The sequence below is a fragment of the Marmota monax genome, unplaced genomic scaffold (genome assembly GCF_021218885.2).
Source record: "Marmota monax isolate L192 unplaced genomic scaffold, Marmota_monax_Labrador192_F-V1.1 WCK01_AAM20220418_F8-fsc00051, whole genome shotgun sequence".
Taxonomy (NCBI): domain Eukaryota; kingdom Metazoa; phylum Chordata; class Mammalia; order Rodentia; family Sciuridae; genus Marmota; species Marmota monax.
In genome coordinates, this window is record NW_026695202.1 from 14,178,992 (window position 1) to 14,187,364 (window position 8,373).

Consider the following 8,373-nt stretch of genomic DNA (forward strand, 5'->3'; position numbering starts at 1 on the left):
ATGTCTAAATCAGAGTCCCCTAAAGAGCCCGAACAGCTGCGGAAGCTACTCATCGGAGGGCTGAGCTTTAAAACAACTGATGAGAGTCTGAGAAGCCATTTTGAGCAATGGGGACACTCACCCAAACACAAAAACACTCAAGGGGCTTTGGGTTTGTCATTTATGCCACTGTGGAGGAAGTGGCTGTGAAAAACCAGCCTCTACCTCAGAGCAAAGCCTGTCCAAGGAAGGGACATGACCTTTGTCCTTGGAAAGACCCACAGAGCACTCCTAGGCACATTCCCACCCTGCTGAGTTGTTTATCTACAAATCACAGGAGAGATCTGCTGCGCCAGGTGTCCCTGACTCAGTCAGGCCAGGTGGGGACCCAGAGTAACCCCCTAGCAGCCACCAATCAGCATGAGACAGGGAAATACCTGGGATGCCAGATGACCCTCCCAGTAGTTTATGGTGTTGGGAAACCGTGTAGTTCAGCACGAACACCCCTCTTGGCTTAAACCAGTCAGTTCAAATGAATCCCCCTCTTGTAGTAACCAATCACCCCTACCCAACTTGTTCCCGCCAGTGAGTGTGCTAATCATGTTTTAGAGTTGTTATTTGATTTTCCCGTGGTGTGTGATGATTTGCTAAGAGACGCTATGATGTATGTGAAGTCCCTGCCTTCCCCAAAGAGTGTATAAAACTGCCACAAACCCTGGGCTCAGGGCCTCTCAGCATCACCAGTTGCTGTGTGCGCGGAGGACCCAGCTAGCTGGCAATAAACGCCTCTTTGCTGCTTACATGGATCTTGGTCTCTTGTGTTTTTGGGGGGTCCCGAATTCAAGCATAACAGCTGCAGCCATGAATGCAAGACCTTGTACACAAGGTGGATGGAAGGTTGTGGAACCTCAGAGGGCTGTCTCCAGAGAAGACTTTCAAAGACCAGGGGCCCACTTAACTGTGAAAAAGATTGTTGTTGGTGGCATTAAAGAAGACATCGGGGAACATCATCTACGAGATCATTTTGAACAGTAGGGGAAATTGAAGTGATCGAAATCTTGACTGACGGAGGCAGTGGAAAGAAAAGGGGCTTTGCTTTTGTAACTTTTGATGACTGTGACTCTGTGGATAAGACTGTCATTCAGAAAGACCCTGCTGTGAAGGGCCACACCTGAGACATGAGGAAAGCCAGGTCCCAGCAAGAGATGGCTGGCGCCTCCTCTAGCCAAAGAGGTCGAGGTGGTTCTGCAAACCTTGGTGGTGGAGGTGGAGGTGGTGTTGGTGGAAATGACAATTCCGGCCGTGGAGGGAACTTCAGTGGTGGTGGCTTTGGTGGCCGCCGTGGTGGTGGTGGCGGCGGCGGCTATGGTGGCAGCGGGGATGGCTACAATGGATCTGGTAATGACGGGAGCGATTCTGGAGGTGGTGGAAGCTGCAGTGATTTGGGCAGTTACAACGATCAGTCGTCAAACTTTGGCCCACGAAGGGGGGGACTCTGGAGGCAGAAGCTCTGGACCTTGCGGTGGTGGAGGCCAACACCACGAGACCCAGGTGGCTCTGGTGGCTCCAGCAGCGGCAGCAGGAGCTCTGGCAGGGGCAGAGGTTTTGATACTGCCAGGAAACAGAGCTTGTCAGGAGAGGAGAGCCAGGAAGTGACAGGGAAGCCACAGGTCACAGCAGATTTGTGAACTCAGCCAAGCACCGTGGCGGCCGGGCCTCGCTGCTGCGGTTCAGACAGTGCTCATGTGTGTGGGCCCAGAACTCTGTATCTGTGACTAATTGTGTAACAGGTTATTTTAGTTCTGTTCTGTGGAAAGCGTAAACATCCCAACAAAGGGTTTAATGTAGACTCTTTTGGGCACCCATGCCGTTGATTGCTATGCAATAGTCTGATCATGACGCTGAATGAATGTGTCCTTAAAAAAATAGGTTGTCAGGGGAGATAGATAAATTGGGCCAGATGGAGGAAAATCCACCAACTAGTTCTGGTCCCAAAGGTTGGAGACTGCCTGGTGGGAGACTGAAATGTTGATGTCCCCAAAGCCCAGCCAACCGTGGCCTTCCTGAAGAATTGTTGGTGAAGCAGCTCCTCCCACTGCTGACCTGTTAGAGAACTGCTGATTAATTTCCTGCCGGATCACTCCGCCCCCCTTTTGGCTTTCCCAGGGCATCTCCCAGTCACACACACAGGATGAGGGGAAAGGAAGGAGATGAGGGAAGAAGGTAAAAGAACAAAGAAAACTTTAGATGTATAAAGGGATGGGACTTCCTCATCCCACGGATTCGGTGTTTTGGGTCCCCTTCTCCCTCAAGGTTGAAGTCTCTTCTAGCCTTTCAATAAAGCTTCTCTGGGGTTATACTTCAACCTTCGGGGAAGCAGGATCATTAGTGAGACCCTTTCTCAAAATAAACGAAATAAAAAGGCTAGGGATGTAGCTCAGTGTAAAGTGCCCCTGGGTTCCATTCCTGGTACTCCCCCCTCCCCCCCAAAGAAGGCCTTTCTGCAGCCTTTATCTTCCCTTCCTCAGGATGACCGGGTAAGGCAGGTGGGGCTCAGGTTATAATCTCCACCAGGCAGATGAGAAAGCACAGCTCAGAGAGGCTCAGTAACTTGCTGATAGTCACACAGCCAGCAAGCTGCAGGGCAGAGAGAGGGTCCTGGTCTTCTGCTGCCTGATTCTGTCTGTGTCAATACTCCCTGGGCGCTTCCTTGAGCACTTCTGCTTTCCCAGATCGTATACGGCCAGTGAGCACCACTATTTGTCCATCTTCACCCCTGGGTATTGCTGGGTGGTCACTGGGAGCTCAGCCTCAGCCTGTCTTTGACCTTCCCGTACAGAGGAAGCACATGGCAGTCACACTGCCCTTCCCTAGCTGTGTGACTCTGGGGAGTCACAGCCCTTTTCCGGGCCAGCTTCCCCTCTGCCCAGTGAAGGTCTGAACCAGTGGGGGCCAAAAAATACCCCCAGGGCAAGGTCCTGTGGCTCTCCTGCTAGGTGGTGTTTTGTTGGGGAGTTTGGGGACACTAATGCCAGGGCGGTGCTCTGGGCAGAGTCCTGTGGGAGGGGAGAGTTCTCTGGTAGCCTAGGATAAGCCTTGTCCCAGGACAGCCCAGGGCCAGAGCCTGCTGGGGGGGGAGCACCCTGCGGCTTGGACAGTGTCATGCAGGGCCCTGGGGGGTCTTGCTCTTGTCTGTTAATGTTTTGTGCCTTTTTTTAATGTTCAGCAGGAGGACACCATGACACGAGGGTCAGGCCTGCTCATGGTCCTCAGAGCTGCTTTCTGTCATTTGGGGACCACGTCAGAGCCAGGGCTTCCAGTGTGAGGTCTCCCCTGCTGGAACGGCCCGCCGTGTCCCTTCCTCACCCCTCACCACCCGACTGTCTGGACGCGTCAGGACAACTGAGACAGAGGTGAACCCGGCAGGCCTGGCCCTCCTCCCCGAGAGGCCCTGCTCTGAGGCCCAGCCACGGGGCCCACCTGGGCACTGTGCCCAGCGGCCTGACCAGCCCAGAGAGCCGATCCAGCCTGAATGGAAATCAGCCCAGAACTGCAGGCTACAGGGGCTCGGGCCTGCAGAGTCCGTGGCCACAGGAGGAGGGATGTCCAGCAGGAGGGAGCCCAGGCGTCTCCCCGCCAGCCCTGTCCTGGAGAGCTCCCTGGGTGCCACCAGCCCCCGCTGCCTCCACCCCCTTGAGAACCCCGAGAGCCAGGAGGAGTCCGGAAGCACAGGACCGGCCATCAGGTGATCCCTTCAGAGATGCAGCTCCAGGGCGGGGAGGAAGGCCGCAGTTCTGGGAGAGGAACTGGGAGGAATGGGGGCAGGGTGACAGAGGGGACAGCATTCAGTGGCTGAAACCAAGACAATGGATTAAGAGGTGAGGGAGAGGGAAGTCCTGAGAAGGCCCTGAAATCAGACACCAAGGCTCCAAGGGACCCGCCCGGCTGGTGGACTTGTACCAGGTGCAGGGACACAATAGCAGCGATCTGGGGACACTCGCTGCCGACCCACACAGTGGGGCTGGGAGGAACTGGAAGCCTGGCGCTGGGAGAGGTGGACAGCACAGTGCAGGTGACCACAGTGCTGCGGGGGGGCCCCTGCAGGAAGGAGGCAGTGGACAGGCTCCCAGCTGTCATCCAGGGCCAGCTGGGGGAGGAGGACCCCCTGGATCCTCTCTGCTGTCCCCGGGGGTTTCCTGTGGGCTGGAGCAAATGACGGGTTAACGATCTAATGTGCAAAGACCCTCTCTCAAGGTCACATTCTGGGGTCTGAGTGAACAGGAGTCTTGGGGAGGGGGAACCTCTTAAACCACACACCTACACCGCAGCCTGACGTCACCAAGGGCCTGAAGGTGATGCCCCTGCAGAATCAGATCCTGTGGGCCAGTTTCCCAGCCTGGTGACGGGGCTCCACAGTCGTGCAGGCCGGGCCACCCTCCTGCCCTTCTAACGTGTAGTGTCCCCCCGCCCTGCCCCATGCAGCAGGGCTGTCGATGAGGAGGCTGGTAACGTGGCTGTTGGAGGTACGGTACGTGGTGTCTAGGAGACTGAATCCTTGTCCCTGTGCCTAGAAGGGGCTGCTGATGACAGGGCTGCACAGCAGCCAGGCCACTCTGCCAGGCCACCTGCAAAGCCCTTCCGAGTGCAGCTTCACACCCTACGCCCCTCAAAAATTCACCACCGTCTGAAAAGATCTACTTGAAGTCCCAGGAAGAGCACTCAGACTTTGGCTGGGACAACCTGAGACATTTTATATAAGAAAATCAAGGTAGTAAACACGTGTTGCAGGGCACATATGGCAGGCAGGGGAAGCCTGTGGCTGCCTGTAGGGGACACTGCAGTCTCCAGCTGGCTCCTGCAAACAGCCCAACAGCTACACCAGGACCCACACCAGGAGCAAGCGTGAGCTAGAGCTTGAACTTGCTCCTGAGGAACAAACAGGGAGAATGGCATTGTCCCGTTTACAAAGATCTTAATGGGGCCAGGTGTGGTGACACACGCCTGCCATCCCAGAGGCTTGGCAAAGATAGGGGGACTGCAAGCTTGAGGCCAGCCTCAGCCACTAAGCAAGGCCCTAAACAACTTATTTAAAAAATTAAAAAGGGGATGGGGATGTGGCTCAGTGGTTAATGGCCTTTGGGTTCAATCCCCAGCACCAAATAACACAGAACAGATGTTAATTGCATGATGGGCTTCATTTTCTATTCTAAAGCTGGGCAACACTTCATCCCACAAACAGAGAGGAAGGCCGAGTTTGACTTTAAAGCATTTGTAGCTGGAACGAAACCAGAGAAGACCGAGCATATCTTCCTTTACAAACATGGTCTCCTAGAGCCGGCCTGCAGCTTGGGGCCCATCCTCCGAGAAACAGGAAACAAAGCCAATGTGCTCTTACTGGCTCACAGAGGGTCCTGAAAACCCCCAGGGTGCTCCATTTGGGCACAGCTCATGTTAAATGACATAGTGAACACCTGTGGGTGCCTGGGTATGGGTGCCCAGGGTCCAGGGTGCCGGGCCTTGGCTCCAGCCCTGGCGGGGAGCTGCCCAGGGTCCCGGTGGAGAGTGGTGATTTGAATCATGGTCTGACTCCCTCATGGCTGCTTTTGCGCTGGGAACTGCCTGTGCAAAGGTGCAGGTCAAGGTGGCCCCGTTGCTATGGTGATGTCTGGCCAGAGGCGGCTAGGTGTGAAGGCGGGCAGCTGTACCAGTCGGAACCTTGGGCTCAGTCACCAACTCCCGGGAATGGAGAATTCTGAGCATAACAAGGTGACCCTAATGTCTCGCCAGGCCCACGTCCTTCATGTTGTCTGTTTTGCTGAAACTTTCCCACAAAGAACCTTTTAATGAAACCCCCATAATGAACGTGCTGAGCTAGCTTTGGGTCAGTGGAGCTCCATCAGAGCTTGGCTGTCCACCTGGCCCAGCTTTTTCTGTGTGTCTGTCTTTTCTTCATCCCCATCGCCCCTCATCCAGTTTCTCCCCTGAATTCACGGCCGCGGCTGAGAGCAGTGAAGAGAGGGCCGGCAGTCCCTGCAGCAGATCCCGCCTGACCCCGGGATCAGCTGATGCGGGGCGGGCAGGAGGCCGCAGAGTGGAAGTGGCACCTAGAGGGAGCTCACCACCCACCTGGGGGAAGGATGACCTCTAGAGAAGGGTCCAGAGAGGGTGGGGCTGGAGGACAGTGCACAGAGAGGAAGTTTTTGGCAAGTGAAGGGCAGGAGCCCAGGGCCAGGCGGCCTCCACCCTCCCCCAGCACGGGAGCTGGTAGAGCTAAAGGACCACGGGCCTGGGACAAAAGGCCGCAGGACAGAAAAAGCCCGTGGACTCGGGGTGGAGCCCTAAGATGGGATGGGGCGTGGGCTGGGACGGTGGGCCCTCCAGCAGTGGCCCAGGCGTCGGGGTGGGGGGGGAGCGGGGACTCGGTGAGGAGGCTGCCCCGGGGCTCGGGTGGCAGCCCAAGCCATGCTGGGAGCAGGCGCACGAGGAGCTGAGCCTGGGAGAGGCCCGACCCGTCAGAAACGGAGAAAATGACCAGCTGGTGCCGCCCCGGGCCCGGGCCCAGCCCATCAGGAAGGGAAATAGAGGGAGGGTGGTGGCAGAAAACAGGCTGTCATCCTGGGCCAAGAGAGTCACTGCCGGAGCTGGGCCGGGTGACAAGCAGCACTGACCCCAGCTCACACGCTCCTGAGGCCGAGGACACCGCACGCTCCCCAGCTGTGTGCTGGGCACTGTGCAGAGGAAACATCTGGTCACTCGTGGGACAGCCAATGTCTGACGCAGACCCCAGCCGCGCCTCTCACCCAGCAACAGCCATCAGCAACTAGCACTCTCTTCTAGCCGCCCGGGCCACCCTCGTCATCAGAGAGGAGACCGAGGTCAGCACCCGGAGTCCACCTTCCCCCAGGTCAGAAGCAGCAGGGAGAAGCAGCGGGTGGGGAGGTTAACCGCGGCGCGGCCCACACTGCATTTCTGAAGCAAAACAATGAACTCCCCTCTTTTGGTGCTAGGGATCGAATCCACGGGTGCTTCCACCACTGGAACATGTCCCCAGCCATTTTTATTTTGTTGAGACAGGACTCACTCAGTTGCTCAAGCTGGCCTCAAACTTGCAATCCTCCTGGGTCAGCCTCCCCAGCCTCTGGGATTACAGGCCTGTGCCACCACTCCCAGCTTAACCCCCTTTCACGAACCAGGAAATAAAGGTCCCAAGAGTCGCTGGGACAGTGTAGGACATGGTAATAAACAGCAGAACCAGGCCTCAAGCCCAAGCCTGACCAGAGGATCAACCCTCAGCTGCGAGAGCAGCAAGGAGCGTACCACTGAGGTGCTGGCTGTACAGCACACATACGAAAGGGAGGCAGAGGGGCAGGCGGGTCCGCAGCCTGATTGTGGCTGAATGCCATCGGGGGACTTGGTACTCCCCGCAGCGCACCCTCTGGGCTCACAAGGACCTTCCCCTCAGTTGGCAGGGAAACGTCATTAGAACTACACACCCGTGAGGTCTCACTCACACGAGGAAGGACGCCTATGCTGTCCGGGGTGGCCTGGGGGCTCTCAGTCAGCCCGACCCAGGGACCCAGGACTCGGCACAGTGCCCTGAGAACAAACCCCAAGCCCCGCCCCTGACCTGGGAACAGAGGGAGGCGGAGCTTTCAAGATAGTGACTCAGTTAGTCCAAGGGTCGGATGGGACCCTCAGAGAAGGGCTCTTACCAAGAACTCCTCCCACCTCCGGAGCCATCGATGCATCCGTCCGTCAGTCTCCCAGGTGGGCTCAGGTCCTTCCCTGTTTCTCCTTAAGACCCTGGAGTCTGGGGAGGCTCCACGGACGTCACGTGGCCCGTCCCCGCTGACGGCTGCCAACAGTACTCAGGAACCCAGATGCTGGCGCCACAGAAGCCATTAGCGGGAACGGTCTGTGCTGGTCTCCAAACCTGGGGTGACAGAAACAGGTCTCTCCTGAGAGCACCCTGACCAAGGCCTCTGCAAATGATGGTCGCCTCCAAAGGTGAAAGGAACGAAGCTGAAGCTGCCGTGTGGCGGGACCCGGGGCTCCCTGGGCGCAGCGCCACTCGGGGAGGTGATAAGGGTGGCCTTCCAACTCGTCTGTAGTGGGGTTTTGTACTGAGGATTGAGCCAGGTGCACTCTACCCTGAGCGACACCCCCAGGCCTTTCTGTTTTTTTGAGACAGGTATTGCTAACCTGAGTTGCTGAGGCTGGCCTCGAGCCTGCAGTCCTCCTGCCTCGGCCTCTGGAGTCTCTGGTTAGGGCTGCAACATCACCCGCCTCATAACTGTCATAACCAGCTGAGTCCCGGCTGCACTCTTACTGTTTGTCAAAAGGGCTAGTTCCACACATCCATGACAGTTCTTTTGCCCTCATGAAATAGACACC

At 56.9% G+C, this 8,373-nt stretch overlaps 1 pseudogene; it reads left to right on the plus strand.

Moving 5' to 3' along the window:
• On the plus strand, positions 1 to 1,667 carry LOC124083042 (heterogeneous nuclear ribonucleoprotein A1-like; annotated as a pseudogene).
• Positions 1,668 to 8,373: the final 6,706 nt, after the last annotated feature.